Here is a 19,729-nt window from a genome sequence, read left to right as displayed (position 1 = left end):
ATTTATTCGCGCAAATTCGGATGCCTTATTTCATCCTGGTGAAAACTACTTGAGCCATGCCATTAGTTCTTTCTGATTACAGTAGGATTCATAGCAAATTTCATTTTTTTTTCAGTATAGAAAAAACAATGCCAACAACTACATTTCAAGTTCATAAATTGGTAGTACTCAAAGTATTGGATGAAAATTGCCAGACACTAGTTTGGCTTAATTTTATGAATAAATAAATTTGCCTTGGATAAGAATAATCGGATGTCAATTAATCCCAGAAATTTGTTATGCAGATAGAAGAAACACCCCACTGTGAAGAAAATAGCTTTATTTTATTCCAGCTCTTAGCTTCAAAGCAGTAGTTTAGGTATTGAGGTCATCAGGTGTGAAGAGGCAATATTTAAAAAGCGTCGTATAGTTACGCGCACATTTTGTTGACCAGTCGGATATATGTTTCATCACTCCTCGTAGGCGTCAAATGATTGACCGCATAGGTTTAAATGAATTGTGTTTTCCTAAATTATGATTTCATGGTGACCAAATCTGTGGTTGAGTGATGACTAGGAGCTTCAATAGGACGGCTTTGTTTATTTCTTCGTGAATTTTCTGCATCAATGTATCTCTTCTACAAATAAGCGCATTGAAGGCGCTACTAGCTCCTTTGACGTAGCTTGAATTTCTCAGAAAATTTTTTCCGAGGACGCCACCTTGTATACTCTGGGGCAGTGCTGGCGGAAGAGAATGTCGACAGCACAGCGAGATCCCGGTGATACCTTCTCATTTTTGCTCAACTAGTTCCACAAGTGCACACCGTAGCTATTCTCTGTTTTCTTAAGGACTGAGGCGGTTTCGTTGGGTTTAAAAACAGCCTTCCACTTTGCGCAAGAAACGGCTAAGAAAGTCTCCGGCTTCAAGAACCGCACACGATGAGAAAATACGCAGTCTTATAGCAGCTCAATGAAAAGTGCAGGCCCACATGATGACCAATTCTGAGGTTCGTAAACTCGAGCACACTTATCAATGAGTGCTCTGATCGCCGGATGCCTCGCATCAAAAAACTGAGTGCCATTGGCGAGATCCAACTCGTCCTTTTCAAAGACTAAGCTGTTCCTTATGCCTTTAAGTGACTTTAAGATGATCGTGTCTGGGTCCAGGTAGACGCCACCTCGCTTCCACATCACAACTGAGCGCAGGAAGTCTCTAAGGTGTTCCACGGTATAGGGGCCCGTCTTGAAAGCCTTGCTCTTCGTCAGGCTGGTCAAGGGAGTTGCTGCAAGCTCCTGGTTTACGTCCAACCGCTCCGACTTAAGTTATTCAGTGAAGACACGATGTTGTAGTACGCGCAGTCGGTAATATTTCCGGTCGCCAGTAAATGAACAGTGAAGTCTGGATTGTGCAAGGAGGCCGACTCTATGCTGCAGGCTACCCTAGGGTTCAGTGTTCGCCGATTGGCAGTTTCCAGAAACCATATGTCACTGCTCATCGCCTTCGTACCTGGAAGCATTAAAAAAGGGAGGCACATAAATCACACATCGTTTAAAAGAAATAGATGGGCAGAATCTCTAGACTACTACAGTGTTAGCTTGAGTGCATGGAAAGATGACGTAAAAAGGCGACAGAGAAGGGTGTACGGAGTCACGTCCTCGATCCGATCTTTGGAAGGAATTTAACGAGACTGGATTCAAAGCTCATGCTCATGCTCAGCTCATGCAATGTGAGCTACTCACCGACGTAATATATCGTTTTTCTTAAAATGCTGCATCTTTCTTCCCTGGCCTGGTAAAATGTGCGATTATGTTCCTGTTTTCCCAGCTTTCTGCAAAATTTGGCTTCCTAGGGATACAAGACAAATTTTCAATACTCTGACATGGTTTAGAATAGCTGGTTATTGTGAGCTAGACTCTGTAACATGGTCAAAGCTTCACAAACATGTCTGCAAGTGGAAGCTCCGCAAGTCAGGTACATTTCAATGAAATGCGTAGCAATAAATTACTCATTGTAACGCTCATTGTAACGCTTATCGAGCGGATTTTGCCAATTACAATCGTAACACATGCAACTGATCGTTTTCAGCAAGTCCTTCTTGCAACTGAGATCACAAGGTACTTGACGCCCTAAATGAAGTTTCCAAAAAAACCGATATAATCAAATTTGCGGGAACTAAAGCGCTACGTCGTGATGTTGGTTAAGCAGCAGCGAGACACGCTCATAAGGCCCTTTGTCTATATAAAGGATGGCTTCACAGAGGAGGCAGTTCTCCGTGCACGTAAAGACATGAACTCTCGTAGATAGCACGGCAGCATCCGTCCAAACATGTGCGCATATATATATATATATATATATATATATATATATATATATATATTATCCTCGAAGAATATACCCGGGTGTTTCAGCGAGCACTTTCAATGTTTCCAAAAATAGGCTTGTCTGGGTAAAAATATGACTTCGCGGCATATACTGCTACAAGTGTTCGCGGACACTAGAAAACCGGTGGATCGTCTTAAGGAGTGAGCATGTTAACTAATTTTTAATAATTAACTTTTTAACAAGTATAGTTAGGCACATAGTTGTGGTTAGAGATTTGTAGCCAGTCGTTAGTAATAGCCATATCAGACTAGAATTTCGTAACCGCGATTACCCTTGCCTCTGTGACTCGACAAAATTTGGCTTTTTCGACTAGTTATGTGCAGTGGAAGGGTTGCTTTGCCTGTATGCTTTCGAAAGTGCATGTGCTTTCGCACGATGCATCCAAATTTGTCGAGTCACAGCGGCAAAGGTAATCGGGTTTTCGTATTGGTAAAAACTGCTATGGCCATTACTAAGGACAGGCCACAAATCTTAAATTGCGACCAGTTGCCTGCCTGCGATAGTTAAGAAGCTATTTTGTCAGAAATTCGTTAACCAGCTTACTACTTAAGACAATTCACCGGATATTCGTTTTCCGCCAACACTGGTAATACTATGCCGCAAAAGCCATCTTTATACCACAAAAAGACTACAATGAAGTAACAGCGCTAATAACATGGATGAAGAGCAAACAGGACGAGTGCTAACTGGCAAATAATGTTTAGGGACGGTAAAACAGAATATTTCCAAGCCGAGCAGCAACAAAACCGCACATTCCTCAAAACTCAACCCAGTACACATGCCCTGTTCAAGAAATATAAGCTCATTATCTGTTGAAGCAATGGAAGGGTCACTGACACATTCTCCTCTATAACCTGATGTGTCTGGCCTCAATTATTTCCCGGCTGATCTTTGCCGGATGGGCATCTCAAATAACTGTCTGTGAAAGAAAAGGAGGACAGCCTTTACACCCCTTACAATGCGTAACCAGGTTTGATCACCTAACAACCTCTAGTGATCTCTCCTGTTCCCGTATCCGAACATGAATACATCTGCCAGCTTGACCCACATACACTTTGTCACAAGATAACATAATTTTGTACATCACACCCACTTTACAAGGAACATAAGCATACTCATGCCTCACCAGAGAAGTGTTTCTTTCACGAACCTTTTTCCCTGCTTTGGTCTTAACACATGCTAAATATCTTAGACAACTTATTCAGTGCTGAGAAGACCACACCATCATCATTCCTACCTTCTAGCCCCATTTTTCAAATTATATGACAGCCTATGTACATATGGCAGAACCACAGGTCTTTTAGCTTCTCGCTGTCCAACCTCCTCCTGCTGCCACAAAACTGCGCACGACTGTTTTACTTTTTTCAGCAGCTCGTGACACTTCCTTATCACGACGTGACTGGGAAACATTGCGTTCACTAGCCTTGTTGCTTGTTCTTGGAAGCTAAACCGCACGCTATGAAGGCATGATTTCGGGAGGACGGGCCCCAGGCTGGACACAGCCTGGACACTGAGATTTCTGGACCACACCTTGATGTTTCTTAAGCACTCTGTGTGTTGGCGGTATTCGCATAGGACTCCTAAGCCGCTGCTTGATTATGGGTCTCATCATTTGAAGCTTGTAAAAGATGGCATCTCTGATTTCAGGCTGGAGTCAGTCCTGCCAAAATCATGCTTTCACGGCATCAGGTTTAGCTTCCAAGAGCAATCAACAAGGCTAGAGAACGTATGGTTTCACAGTGACGTCATAATAAGAAGGGGTGACAAGCTGCCGAAAAAGTAAAAAAAGTCTTGCGCAGTTTTGCGGGAGCAGGAGCTGGTTGGACGGAGAGAAGCTAGAAGCCCTGTGGTTCTGCTATGTGCACATAGCCTGTCTATAATTTAAAAATGTGGCTAGAAGGTATGAATGATGTTGGTCTGGTCTTCTGAGCACCAATTAAGTTGTCGAAAGTATGTCGCATGGTTAAGAACAAAGCAGAAAAAAGGTTCGGGAAAGAAACACTTGTCGGGTGAAGAAGCATGAGCATGCTTATGTTCCTTCTAAATTGGGTGTCATGTTGAAAATCTCGTTATCTTGGGACAAAGTTTATGCGTGTAACGCTGGCAGATGTATTAATGTTCGGTTACGGGAACACGAGAGCTCTAGTGAGAATCAAACTTGGTTACGCATTGTAAGGGGTGTAAAGGCTGCCACCCTTTTCTCTCACAGATAGCTATTCTTGATGCCCATTCGGCAAAGACCAACCTGGAAATTATTATTTCCAGACATATCATGCGATTAGGGGAAGAATGTGTCTGTGATCCTTCCACTGCTTTAACAGGTAATTTGGCAAGATATCTTGAACAGGGAAAGTGTACGGGGTTGAGCTTTGATGACTGTGGTTTTGGGGCTGCTAGGCTTGGATATATGCTGAGATTTCTTCGCTAAACGTGAGTTTCGAGTCAGCGCTCGTACTGTTTGCTATTCGTACACGTCTTTAGAACTGTTTATTTATTATGTCACTCTAATAATATGCCCAGATATCTCTTCTAAAAATACTACTTTCAAAAAAAATTTTTAAAGTCTTTCCTCAAACCCCTGGATAGACTTACTTAACAGCAGTTCCCAACAGAAGACCGCAACGAGATATCACCCCCGGCCTTGCGACTTGACTTTCTGCGGTAAATATAGCTTGGTAAAGAAGCAGTAGCATGGATGAGCATGCAAGTTTCTATTGGCTGAAGAGGCCAAAGTATACCGGACCCTAAACGATACGCTGTTAGTGTTGTGACGGAGAAGAAGACGATGACTTGTGCAGTGCATGCCGGCATTGAAACCATTCTATAGCCATCTGTCATCTCATTCATAGGCTTGCCGCCGCGTAACAGCATTATTTGTGCTGGCTGAACCAAAATTCCCAGTTCTTAAATGCGGAATCAGTTTGAATTTGTTGTGTTTACTTTGGTTCATAAACAACCAATACGAGTTTTTTACAAGTGTCAGTCCTTGAGTTCCAATATTTCATTTATAAACTTTTGTAGAACTTCGATTTTTCAAGATCTCTTAATGTCGCTGACATGGCCTCTTTGCGCTCGAGTATGTACGTTAACACATTCAAACGAAAACCTTTACCCTTTCGTTGATGGTGTAGGGGAACCGCTATTTCACAGTTGGGTTCTAACGTGTTCGAGAACTCGCCAGAGCTTGGGCCTAGAAAGCGCTGCACTGAAGTGCGAGAAGGCAGTCGTTGTACCATTTAGACTCAAACAGCAGGGGCTTCAGAGTACTGGAATTGCCACCTGAAACCGAGTGTTTTAGAATCGGTCACCGGTCATCCTGAGCACAATAATACAAAATACCAAAATTGATTATCAATATGAAGCACTGCTAAGCTTCTAATATGGCTGCTCGACAGATGATTAGGCTTACGTCTTAATCTGGTGCGGGAAGCACTAAAATGAAATGTGCGTTTACACCAGTATGCGCTGCTGCTACGCGAGTTTGCTGCCTTTCTGGAGCAAATAATCTCTCAATGCAGGTTATTGTGTGTGCTGCGTCGTTAAAACGCGTGCTGACGTTCATCACCGTACAAGCCCTCTTCATGAAGACATCGACGTTATGATCGAATCCATGCGACAGGTTTCGCTGGTCGGACATTCGAACCATTCGACTGCAAAACCGCTTCTGACATACACCAATGCGGCTGTAATTGCCTGTTATTGTAATTGGATTAAAAGTAGAAACTGCTGTGTGCAGTTAATTTCACCCTTATAGTGTTTCGTGGAACCCGCTTGGATGCAGCAATTTTGACTGAGTTAAAGCGTGGACAGGCCCCGAAAAAACATTTTACATAAGGGATGAAAGATGGAAGAGATTCCGAAAGAAAAAAAGATTTGAAATTCGCGGCAAATTATTCTGAGCATATTAATATAGGTGATGAACGCCGCCTCAACGTCGCCTTGTTTTCATCATGTCCACTTGATTTCCCGATCAATTAGGTAACTGAACCGCTTTAGTATTTGTTATAAGTTTATGGATGCGAAGCAGCGTTTCCATTTTCACTGGTTATCGTTGTTGTGTCAAGGTCTTCTGGTTTGATTTATGAGGGTTTAACGAACCAAAATGAGGGACGCCGTTGTGAAGGGCTCCGGAAATTTCTACCACCTGGGGTTCTTTAACGTGCGCTAACATCGCACAGTGCACGGGCTTCTAGAACTTCTCCTCCATCGAAACTCGATCGCAGCGGCCGCGATCGAACCCCCGTCTTTCGGGTCAGCAGCCGAGCGTCCTAACCACCGAGCCACCGCGGTGGCCTCGAGATCTTTTCATTTAGACAAGTGTTGCACCAATTAATTACGATAATGGTCTGAAATCTTTTCACAATGCCCTGTTGTCAGTAGAATGGGATATGATCACTAACCTTACAGATGCCACAGAGGCTTACGATATGTTCATTGATATTGTGACCCGCTATACCACAAAAGCTTTCCCTCTAGAAAACATAAAAAAAAGAAAAAAAGCTGGAAGTCATGGATTACAACTGAGTTAAGCAATGAAATGAAAACGAGGGAAAAGCTATACAAACATTTCTTTTTCGCACGAGATCAGCCGATGACCTTGTCGCATTCAAGAAGGATCGCAATAAGCTAACAAAGAAGCTGCGACATGCACACGCAGGATATTACTCATCTTTCCTGGATATTAAATATCGCCAACACAGTGTATACTGTGGTCAAGGTAGAACACTCTTAAATCGTGGCCATTCGCATAACGCTTTGTCGAATTTGCAAATTAACGGTAAAGAGTTAGCTGGTATTAAAGCAGCTGACACGTTTAACCTATTTTTCACAAGTATCGATAGTACTCGTTCTACATCCTTTCGTGCGAGTAAATATCTATGCTCTCATAATGACCCATCACAATACACCTTTAGCCTGCCAAGTAGGATGACGTTGTGTCTTTTCTAAGAACTTTAAACAACAACAGTACCCCTGAGCTTGACGGTTTTCTGGTACGCCCAATTAGTTATGCAGCTGACATTATTGCTGCAATTCTCGTCGGTATTTTTAACATGTGTTTCAGAATCTGCAAATTTTCCAGCGAAAATGCAGTCTGCCAAAGTGAGCGTTCTCTATAAATGGAGATCTTAATTATCTGCAAAATTGAAGGCAGGTATTGAGTTTTCTGATCTTTTCAAAGGTGTTTGAAAAAATGTTGCATTCAAGGATGTCAAAGTTTACTGAAACACACAATCTGTTAACATCACAACAATTTGGTTTACGTAAAAACGAAACTATTGAGGTAGCCTTGCTAGAGCTAGAAGAATATATATTAACGGATTTTGAAAGCAAAGGTTTCACTTGGGGAATTTTCGTACACTTCTCAGACTTTGATTTAGTTGACTATGCCATTTTGCTAGATAAATTATATCATGGCGCACGAGGACAAGCATTATATTATATCAAATTTTACCTATCCAACAGAGCACAAGTATTAAATATAGGTACCTTTACTTCTAGGCCTACAAATCTCTCTGGTGGAGCGCCCAAGGGAAGTATTTTAGAGCCTCTGGTTCTTAAATTTTATCTTAATGACATTTTAAATATCTCTCAGAAAAGGTTCATTATCTATGCAGAGGACCCCAGCATTTTTCTGCTGGTAATAATATTCATCTCCTCCTAGAACAGTGCATTGAAATCCTGAGATGAATGGTCGAAAGTAAATTCAATGAAGATAAATGAAGGCAAAACAAACGCAGTTATATTCAGGCCAAAAAATAAGCATCATCTTCCGCATCAAAAATTGCAATAAACTTACGAAGCATTGAAATAGCTAACATCAAATGCCTGGGTGTTATCTTCTGTGTGACCCTGTCTTGGGATAATCACGTTGAGGAAGTTATAACCAAAATAAGTCAAACAACTGGTGTAAGAGGCCGTTTATGATTGGATCCTTTCCACACGCGTTAAACTTTGGTTGTATAATTCACTTTTCTATTCACATTTAAAAAATTGCCAGGTAGTATGGGGGAATACAACTTCCACTAATCTAGAACATATCCAGCTTATACATATATTATTGTGGGCAGAGAGAAACCTGATACAGGAGAAATGCCTTAGACAAACATATAACACCTCCTATAAAGCATCGACAATAACTTTAACAGGTCTAGCGTAATTCCTTGCCGCCGTTGTGGCTGAGTGGCTTCGGCGCTCGGCTGCTGATCCGAAAGACGCGGGTTCAACCCTGGCCGCGGCGGTCTCATTTTACAGAAGCGAAATTCTAGAGACGCGTGTGCTACACGATGTCAGTGCACGTTAAAGAGTCGCAGGTGGGCGAAATTTTGAGAGCTCCTCACTGCGGCATTCTCATAGCCTGAGTCGCTTTGGAATGTTAAGCCCCGAAAAACCAGACCATCTGGCGTAATTGCAGCTCGCAGTCTCTACATACATCGCTTTAGTCACGTGTACAAACTGCAAATCATAGAGGTATCAGCAATCTAGCTAATCTCTCCCAACTGTAATGGAAAACTCCAATCTATATCATAAGACCAGGACAGCCTAATACCAACAACGCGCTCAAACGACGACGAACAGTACCTTAAGTACATTGTATTAACACTTTTTAATTTTTACAGCTCGATGCGCCTTTATCTTATTATATGAACACACAAGGAACTCCGGCTGATGCATTCAATTCGAATGCAATAATCTCTGTGTTTATATCTGCTTTTACATCTGTTTCATGAAGGCTTTAAGGAATGTGAGAGTGAGCAAGATGGGATTTATGTATATGTACAGTGCTATATGTATATGTTTATAATATGTGCCTATGCATGCATGTATGCGTATGTGCTGCTGAGTGCGCCGAACTAAGGCATTTCAGAGTGGTAAAGATGTGCAAGGACAGCTTTTTTCTACAATCCTCCGCTCTGTGCATTTCCCTCCTAACAAGATGGCAAACAAACAATTCAATTTAAAATCACGGGTGCCGGGAAAAATTTCAAAGTGTCTCTGATTCTCTGAAGCATTGGAGTGCTGTCGCATCTGGGTACCTAGACTAGCCCAACAGAAAGAGATGTAGTCTGGACCCAACGAAGTGATTTATATTAGGAACGAGAAGAGGGAAAGATGAGCGGAAAGGCAGGTAGGATAACTAGGCGATGCCCAGTATGCGACCCTACGCGTGGAAAAGGAAACGAAGGGAGGGCTAGAAATGGGAGAGAGTAAAGGGAGATCACTTTTTCGCAGGTCCGTAGGCCATTACTAACAGGGTGCAAAGGACACGCACTGAAAGTTTACTGCTTTGAACTGAATCCTGATTTCTTCAAGAGCTTCAAAAGCGCCTTCACAGCTGTCCACGGAGCAGAAGACTTCGTTCAAGCACCCGGAACATTGGCTTTTGTAGAAAGACGAGAATCTAAGTGGTGGAGTGTTGCAGCTAGGAGGACCCGCTCACCCTCAAACCGGTATCAGTAACTAAGTAGGTGCTCAATTGCATCTTTGCACCGTCAGATGTCACACGCAGGAGAGTTTGACATTGCGACTAAGTGGGAGTGCGAATTTGTAAACTCCACTCCAGCCACAGACGAACCAACAGCGTAGCGTCGCAGCGCGAGAGCCACACGGCAGAGGGGTCGAGGCAGTGCAAACGGCATGCCGATGTTTCAGAGGCGGACGATGAAGCTAGTGTTTCGTTCCAGCCAAGGACTCTCAGATGTCTAGCTGCGTCGGCTCTTGTTAGTGGTATCTGAACAACGTAGGCACTGCCGTAGGCCGATCGAACTGCAGCGTCAGTTACACCATTTCAGACAATGTCACTGCGTCCTGGTAGCCACGCGAAAATGTTTTCATGGGCAGACGTGGGCAATGCTCTTCGGTTTACTTTTCCTCTCACCTTCGCTTTTGAATTCATAGCCCTCCCTCGCCCTCATTTTGAAAAGTTATCCGGTCTTTCCTCACTCTCACCCTCAGTTCGAAAAAATTGCTGGTCTTCCCTCGCCCTCACATCGTCGGCCCTCCCACAGCCTTAGTGGCAGTCGATTTAAGGCGATATTTCTGAGTATTGAACATACAACACAAGCCCTCAAGGCATTACTGGAAGACAGACTAGATGCTTCTACTCTTGTGTGTGTGCGTGCCAGTGTGTTATTTATTTGAGCTAATACGTGAGACCAAAGCGAGACACTTACCAGTTGAGCCCCAAAACATCACTTACTGAATATATATTCCCTGCACTTATAACATTGCATTGCTATCCATAGGCGCTGCTAAAATTGGTGATTCCGTTGTTAAGTGTCTGTGTGAAAACTTATGTACGGCAAGAATATTTAGAAAAATCAGTTGCTTCTACAACGACAATTCCAATAAATGCTTAGCACATTACTGACTCAGAACAAGGAAACTGTGTAGGCCGCCTAATGACCATTACCGAATTACACTGCGATAGCACTGTGTCTTCTGAATTTCACTGCTTTTAATTCCCCGCCATTGCGTGCGGTTTGCAGCATGCTCGTGTGACGACGCTTCAAAGTGCGCGGATGGAAGGTGACGAAGACCACGCTTTAAAACTACAGCGTGGGAGACTAGCACTTTGACACGCGTGAACGCGGGTACGTCACGAAGACAATGCCACCACAGCTCGAGAGCTTGGCTGTTTGTAAAAGCCAGATATAAACATTTCTCCCAACTGATTGTTCATCTGAGGGATGTGAATCACTGACCGGCTTTAAACCGGACTGGCACTCCCTCTTGGTGGTGTGCTAAGCCTTACCTCACGTCTAGAGCTCTGTTGCGCTGTCTTTTTTCGATGTGTTTCGTGGCGTTTATTAAACCTTTGTAAATAATTTAGTTACTATAAATTCATTATATACTCATTATAATAAATACCATGCTTGAAAAAAACCTTTGGCAATGGCGTAGTGGTCTGAAGCAGAGCCAGCGGAACTGACTTTTTATTGCCACCGCGGGTTCGGATCGCGCTCCACAAGCTACAACGTTTTCCATTTTCTTAGTGTCTTCCCCCAGTGTGATGCCTGCTTTTCGCTCCAGCGAGGCTCTTATACTATTGCTTAAAATAAAATATTGTTCACACTACTTTAAAATCAAATGGCTCGCTAAATGCAGCATTTGGGCTGAATAATGGTAATCACTAACTCTTCGATTCTGGAGTCTGTCTGTCCGAAGCCTGCTTCCAGCACGTGGGCCACCTTGTTCACGTGGCGTTTTCACGCCACAAGCTACCCATTAGATTGCGAGAAAAGTGCCCATCGTGGCAGTTCAATCAATGTTTTTTTTTTTTTTCAGGCGATGTTTATTGCCTCAGGGCATAAAATGAGAGATGAGTAAGATGCTTAAATAAATGAAATAATGGTGGGCTGATCTAATGAAATCAAGAAGTAAACGATGGTATAGACCCTGTGTCTAAGCAATATAGGAATTAATGATTAGTCGCCATTGATTTCTCAGGAACAACATAGGTCTCAAAAAGAACGCGGGTGGAAGCACCTGCCATCGCAGAGAAGGGGCGCGGAGCTTAACCGTAGAACATCTGCGCAACGTGCGGAATACGGACTCCCATGTATCTGTGAATGTAGAGAAGGACGAATTCTACCGCAATAAAGGTCTGAAATGATACAATATCACGCAAACTTACAAGAGATGATATATTAACCAAAGTAAGCCAGTTCAGGCCAAGCAAAAGCTAGAAAATGAAGATAAACCATGCAAAACTGGGGCTAATGGTGCTAGCGCACAATAATTCGTGGTTTACTCCAAGCTAAATCGCTCGCGAATTTTTTCTTGCACGTTTACGCATTACCCAAATGCTGAACGTCTAATTCCCTACAATGCCCGAAAAAAATTTGGAATTATGTTCGGGCTGTAGGTTCAACGAAGCCATTCGTCTGCGGGTTGTGCGGCGTCAAGTGGCGAAAATGGCCAGAACGAAGGCGCAGGAGCTCTTCCACAACGTCGGCCGTAAACTGGGGGCCACGGTCACTGCTACCGACGCGAGGAGTTCCATGACGGCTGGCGACAGCGCCAAGAATAAAGTCAGAGACAGCAGCAATGGCGGCGGAAGGTATGGCGTCAGTTTCGCAGTAACGGACGAGGTGATCAACGCGCACGAGCGGGGAAATGGGCCTAGCAGGTAAAGACCCACTTGCTGATATGGTGTGCTGGGAGGCGTCACATGATGCAAGCGTCCCAGCGGGGAAGTTGTGGGAAGTTTCAACCGCTCACATTGCACGCAGGTGCCAACGTAACGCTGAATTGTGGGACGCATTTTTGGCCAGTAAAAACGTTCGTTGACCCAGTTAGGGGTCCTGGCAAATGCGATGTGCCCAGCCATGACGTAATCATGCAGTGCGTGCAGAACAGAGGAGTAGAGAGTAGCCGGAACGACGATGAGAAAGCGCGCTATACCGGACGAGTAATTCGTTCGGCAGAGTAGACAGTCGCGAATGCGAAAAGCGGTTCCAGTTGTCGGGCCTCTTGTTCAAAAACCGGCGCCAAGTGTTAATCCTTGCGTTGTTCGCTCTTTAAAAGTGCCAATAAGCGTGAACTGTTTACAAAAGTCTGCTAGTATTCGAATGTCAAACTCGGCCGAGCGTTCTACCATTGGCGCTGGTAGCAGGAAATCTGTTCCCGCTGATGGCAAAATCTGGCTACGTGTGCGATCAGACCACAAAGTTAACAGGTGAGTCGGGAGTATGCTCGGGATAACACTCCTCGCAGCCAGTGCCGAAGGGGCCGTCGTACTCCTGCTTCGTATGATGGCATTGCGGACGAGATGGCGCAGTGGGGCAGGAACGGGTGATACGAGCACCTTCGTTGAAATCGATGCGAGGTTCACAGGTAGGGGCGTGACTAGACAAACTTCAATGAGAGCAGCGCTGGGCCGGAGCTTCCTGTAGAGAACAGCTCTCTGAGAGAACTTCACTGCGGCGCCTAAGATCTCGATGCCGAGAGAGTTCATCACGGACAAATTGGCGGATGACGTCAAGAAGGTACACAACATTCACAGGGTCATGGTTAACCACGCCAACGACGGTGGTGACACTAGGCAGTCGGCCGAACTTCGGAGTAATGCGTCGGAGGTTAAGAACTTCAAATGAGCGGAAATGCTTGAGGTCTGTGGCAGAATCCAAGTTGTCTTTACTAATACCAAAAATGTGATCCTATGCGATGCCCTTTAGGAGATTGCCGCCAGCGCGGTCTTCTTGAGCATCCGTGGATTAACCACTTTTCAAAGCTTCAGTACCTCCTCTATGTATGTCGAGCGTGTCTCACAATGTACTTGCGCTCTCTAGAACAAGGACAGCGCATTCCATTTTGGCAATGGTATCCCAGAAGCAGCTGCGTATCTCTTCCACAAAATGGTACCGACTCGTTAAGGACGCTTCATGGCCTTCAAACCAGATTAACGCAGTGCCTTCCGGAAATAAAACGGCACTGGCCAGCTTAACGATGACATGCCATTGGTTGTATCTGCACGCCTACTGGTTAGTGGTGAGCCACTCATCCACGTCTTCGCCATCCTTTCCAGGAAAGGTCGTTGACTGGCGGTAGTGCTGCCAGGTGCACACTGCTGCTCCGGGGTAACTTGCGCCGCCTTTCTAGGATATTTTCGCAGGCAACAGGGGCAGGTAAGTCTTCCGCTCCGGCGATGTAGAGGGCCGTCTGTGGTGATCGACCCACTAGCACCTTCATCACACTGTTATAGGTTTTATTTCGAAAGACTATTTACGAAGGCGGCTCGACCAGTGCTTGATGCGTCAGCGCGAAGATACCGATATTTTTTTTGTGTCCCTATTTCTTTGTTGTTCCTTGAGGATCCATAGGTAACGCATGACAATATAAAACACGCACCAGCCTCGATACAAAGATTTTAGGCAGCGGTAACCAAGGAAGCTAAGCTCACTGGAATTGAATCAGAAGACGCATTTTCAAAATTGTGCGTCATATTATACTTCCTACAGATTCCGGCTGCAAAGTCAGCCTACTACCTCGCAAGGTTCTAAATAAACTTCTCAGAAAAGTTCCTACTGACTGTACATCCGGCGCCTACATTTAGGTTCGCTGAAAATAGATGTTTCCCTTACCTCGGAAAGTTGCTGCACGGTGAAGTGGCCGCTGCTGAAAAATAAGGCTTCATTGCGACCTCTGTAAGTAAAACGTTGAGCCCATCGGTAACTAACCGAAAGCAATCACCGAGCCTCAAATCAGTACTCTAGAACGTCATATGATTCGTGGCGCAAGGATTCAAATACCAACCTGCATTATCAATTCCATCATAAGCCTGCAGCCTGAAAGTAATTTGTTGGGGTAAATAACATGTTACCGCAGAGTTCGAGCATTAGCGGCGAAAAGGAAATTGAGCTGCATTCGTATTCAACCCGTGGTGTGTGCGTGTTGACTTCACATGGGCCTCGAGAGTGACTGAATTTATGGAAGCTGTGTGGCAGAGTCCGGACCAAGCCGGATTACGCTGAAGCCATCGCTAAGGTGGTACAGGAGATCGCAATGCGGGGCCGACTATCATATAATAATAAAACATACCTTACAAAAAAAACGGGGCTACGGTGCCACTGTTACCTGCTAAACTATTATACACTGCTATTTCACGCGACAGCGAGCGTATAGAGCTCGTTCGGTCGAAAAGCCGCTTGCGTAGTCGGCACCGCTTGCCGGAAATCATCGAGGGCTGCGTAAAAGAATCGTATCATGATAGTTTGTGCTTCTAGTGATTGATTACTGGTCGGTGTGTAATAGGCGATGAAGAGTTGATGAAATATTGTAATTAATTTATTAAATAAAGAAAAAAAATGAGAAATTGGGAGTTCAAATGTTTGAAAATGCTCGAAATAAAAAGCCAGCGCTTGGCAATGCTAAAAAAGAAAATATAAAGCGTGTAATTTATCCATTGTTTTATTGGGAACAATTGAATAAAATGGGAAATGCGTTCAAAGGTGTGTCAACCTGCTCAGAATGGAAAGCTTAAACCCCAACGCTATCGCCTCATACCCTTAAGCTCCGCACCCATGTCTTTTTACACGCTATGAGCTTACTAAAGACCTGAAATTACCGATATCGAAATTCTGCGAGACTTTGGGGCTTTGTATATTTAGGTGCTTTTCTTGAGTACTTATACGTGCCAGACTCTAGAGCTAATGCCGGTGAATCGGCGTTTAAGTTTTCGGATTAGCATCTTAACATATTAAAATGCAATCTTTACCACGACGCTGCATGCTGTACATGGTACAAAGTCTGTTACATTGAGAGTCTCAGACGGGTATCATCTTGTTCAACACTTGCGGGTGCAGTGAATTGCACAGACCTTCTATCCGGCTTTTGTTCGATGCAGAGCTGGAGACCGGACGCCTGGTAAGAGGTTCTGAAATGGAACGTTTTAAAATTCGCAACATTGGTCAAGCCAACAAAAAAAATCCAACCTGGCTACCAAGATAAGGAAGACAGAAAGGGTCGTGGTCCAGGAACGACAAAGAATAGATACAAAATAGCAACTACGGTGTGCAGTGCGTATCAATTTTATCACACCTGAATCGCACAAAAAGCTTGATGGAAACATTTATGAGTAGCGATCGATTAGGAAACAGGCTGTGAAACAGAACGCTTGAAAATTTCGGAAACGGTTACTCACAGCACATTGTATCAAAGATGAAAGCAGTCTTACCCCTGATTTCAAATGGCTTCTGTTCTTACGTGAACAACTTGCTTACAGCATTAGTTTGATTAAGGGGTAATTTTGCTATCGGTTTCGGTCGTGAAGGGTTGTGTCCTATTTAGGATATTAAGGCGACAGACATTTATGGTTCATGCTGGCGTCCGCCTGTTAGATCACGTGGCCTAGGTGACGTTACCTTAATATCACGTGACCTAGGTCCACGTGACCTTAAGATGACGTGAAATCACAAGCTCACGTGACATCTAGTCGGAGCGCGTTTCGATGTCACGTTTCGATGCCAGCAGCTATTCTCTATTGTGAACTGAATTCAAGCGCGGCAAATTCAAATCAGTGCAATGGGTCGCAAACAGCTTCCGCCTTATCGCAGTTAATAGATATCTAAGTGCCTCCCGCGAATTTTTTCTCTGGTTATCGCTGCTAGTTCGCGGCTGGGTCACCCAGTGTTTTCTGCGAACTGCGTGAGAAGAATGTTTCAGAATTTCGCGTTCACTCATAAAATTTATGCAACGTTCAGGAAGGTTGTGGCTGCTCATTTCTTTTCGGTCAAATGTTTACAGTTTCAGTGATCTACTTTACATGTAAGCAAGCTCGTATTATAAAAAAAAAGTTGTTGAATTGTTTCGCGTAGAAACCGACATGAAGTCAGCAAGCCTACCATTTCATTTCAGTCGCATGTTCATGAAGTTGGATTTTTTGTTACACCTTTGCAGAAAATAGCAGCAAGGTCTTGTGCTGCTGCGTAGTTGAATTTTTTTATGAGCGTTGCGTGCATGCATAAGGCCTGCATTACAGCGGCCTTCAAGAATGCGGATGTTCGTGGAAGAAATAATGGGCCTTTGAAAGCACGCCGAACTTAATACGACATTGAAAATAGAATCGTCTGCTTGGTCACTTTAGACACAAAAGAGCCACCTTTCAGGATTTGACCGGAGTCCGAAGGATGTCTGCCGTTATGAACGCGGAGCACCACATTTAGAGAACCAGCGGTTGCCGTATGAAGCCCAAGCAAATGCAATAAGCCTGGAGGACTTGCGATGACCGTCAGCTTTGATTTCGATCGTGTGAATCCGGCCTCTTCCTAAGATAGTGGCGTTTAAAAAATTGACATTCATGAATTCTCGAGTGATCCTCCGCCCGCATACAAGGACCAGTAACTGTTACTTGCCCTAGGATGATTTTGTAAGTGTAGAGACGTCCGTCGCGGTACGCACCGGCATCAACCTCACGATATTCGGTGACCGTCCAAGGCAGGTCTGAGAGTTTCTGCAGGTTCAAGGAAAGAGATCAGCCTTTGGATGAGAGGCTGTTTCACATCGAAAGACCCATTACCGACGGCGATGCGAAACTGTGCTGCATATTGTTTATAAGCCACTGACAGCCGAAGGCGAAGCATTTGCACAGCAGTCATGATCAGACACAGATTTTCTACGACGGTCGGGATTGAAGCCAGTCCTTTAGGTAGAATATTTTGGGGGATCTCTGCCGGCTTTAAAATGTGTGCGGCAAAACTCACTGGCCAATTTAACCTGACTCTAAAGAAGGGTACGTCAGCGCAAAATACGGGACGAAGGAAGAGAACGACACACAACGCGCTAACAACTCATGTTTAATCTGCCAGGAGCAAAATATAGACCCAGAAAATAAACACAACAAAGCAAAACAATCAATCTCAAGTCAAGAGGAGAGGTAGGTGATTTTTTTCTCGATCAGGTGAAAAGATGGCTTGCTGATAGAATTCTGGCCCCTCTGCTGAATGATCAGTGATACGAAAACTTCCCTCCATTTCTAGGCTTTGTATATCTTGACCACGGTCGTGGGCCCAGGAAAGGCCTGCAAGTTTTTGAGAGACAGTTCTTACAGTGTGCAGCTTGATTGCTGCCTGTGCCCATGTTAATTGATCTGCCATGCCCGCTTAATGTGGTGTTCTGACAGCGAACCGTTCGCCCTACGTATGTTATGCCACAAGATAATAGCACATCATGCACGACACCGCACTGAGAATCGGAGTATCGTTCCGGGTTGTTCGGGTCGCTTGAAAGTCATAAGGGTCCGTCGTTGTTGGCACGCAAGAGGAGGAAAGCCGAACGGCTTGTTCCGCCAGCATCCGAAACAGCAGTCATGCCGTATGTTCACAAGCTTTCACATCGTATAAAGAAATGTGCGGGACGTGCTGGCATAAGAGTACTTTTTAGAGCGAAGCTGTACACCTCTACCGTCCAAGGAAATTTTCGTGTCGTGGTAAGCAACAAATGCCGGGATAAAGAAAAACACGCTTGAAAATGCACTTCTTTTGCAAGCAACAAAACAATTTTACTGAATTGTAGTGCGCGTTTTAATATGTAGCACATTGCATATTTATGTATCAAAGGCGCTGCGTAAATCTCCTAGTTAATTTATATATACAATGGGAGCACCGTCCGACACGTTCCTGTAAACATTATGTTTGCAGCTACTTTGAAAGGGGTTGATGTCATTCGAAGCCCTCGTGTGAAGTGCAAATCACATAATGTATGATAACGGCGTCTGCAAGCAAATATTATTAGGGGACGATAAAAAGCACGAAAAATAAAGTGTCCCTACCCGTGCGAGTGCAAAGCACGTTCCTTCTCCCCGCGTGTTTCCCTGTAAAGATTACAGTGGCATTTTCGTGTCATCGTTGTAAGGTAAAGACGCCAGGCTAAACACTTAATGCAAACAGCATACCTCGATTGAAATCATGCATACAGCAAGCAGCTCAATTTCATTTCACATGTCTCTTGTTTGACTCTTTGCAGAGCCACGTGTGTGAATTTTCAAGTCACGTTGGAATGGGTAATATGGTGTCGATTTGCAGCTTCGCTTTCCAACCACCTTCACAGCGCGGATGAGAGCCACATATTTTTTTGACTCGAACGAGGTGAGTGCCTTGTGATAGCATATCTTCGCCTAAATTGGTTTTTGAGAGAAAGGATGAAGGCGCAGTAATTGTCTCACGTTTCGGTGGAAACCGGTACCACGCCGTGAGGCAAGGGAGGATGGCGGGAATGAAAGAACAAAGAGAAAAAGAGGTGCCGTAGTGCAGTGCTCAGAAATTTTGACCACCTGGAGATCTTTGTCGTGCAATGACATCGCTTAGCACACGGGTGCCTTTTGCGTTTCGCCTCGGTTTTAAGACTGAATTTTAAGATGCAACACTACAGTTTTGCGGAATATGTGATCCTTATCAAGCCAATTTGCAACTATCAAATTAGTAGACTTTTCCCCCTTCTACAAGTTTGAACTGCTGGCATTGAACTTACTTGTGTACTTCTTCTACGGGCCAAGTGTCCACTTCCAGGAAACAGTGGTCAAGACAAGGACCAAAGAAGACACTAAGAAGATAGCTTGCTGACGGTTGAATTGTTTCATTTTCCTCAAGGTAGTGGCACTTGAAACTGGCTCCAGGACGGCTGCGCCAGCCACTCGACTGGAAAAGAAAAATAATTATTGATATGTTTAGTTAGGCCAAATGCGAATTAGGCGTGCTAACAATTCGGTTTCTATTTCGGTTTTGTTGTTGAGATCTAATATTCGCGGAATGCAGTGGCTCGGATAGCTATATTGCTTTGCGGAATTGGTAATTTTCTGGTTTTGTTTTTTAGAACCCTGGGACTCCTCTCTTAGTGTAGTGGAGCAGCTGTTAAGAGATGCAGCACTGCCGAT

The 19,729-nt window shown here is 44.3% G+C and overlaps 1 long non-coding RNA gene across 3 annotated transcripts; it reads right to left on the bottom strand.

Annotated features, from left to right (window-relative positions):
- Positions 1-575: 575 nt before the first annotated feature.
- LOC144110577 (uncharacterized) lies at positions 576-19,487 on the bottom strand. 3 transcript variants are annotated; one of them, XR_013309876.1, is made up of 7 exons: positions 19,327-19,487; positions 17,260-17,311; positions 15,680-15,736; positions 5,474-5,640; positions 4,954-5,017; positions 1,719-1,824; positions 576-1,485 (listed from the first exon to the last, which is right to left on the bottom strand). It is a non-coding gene; the product is annotated as an uncharacterized LOC144110577 (long non-coding RNA). The 3 variants fall into 3 exon arrangements; XR_013309878.1 differs by lacking the exons at positions 15,680-15,736; positions 17,260-17,311; XR_013309877.1 differs by lacking the exons at positions 15,680-15,736; positions 17,260-17,311; positions 19,327-19,487 and adding an exon at positions 14,445-14,507.
- Positions 19,488-19,729: the final 242 nt, after the last annotated feature.

Source organism: Amblyomma americanum, chromosome 11, assembly GCF_052857255.1.
Source record: "Amblyomma americanum isolate KBUSLIRL-KWMA chromosome 11, ASM5285725v1, whole genome shotgun sequence".
In the NCBI taxonomy this organism is placed as follows: Eukaryota; Metazoa; Arthropoda; class Arachnida; order Ixodida; family Ixodidae; genus Amblyomma; species Amblyomma americanum.
Note: the sequence above shows the minus strand (reverse complement) of the source record. Positions and strands in the feature narration are given on the sequence as shown.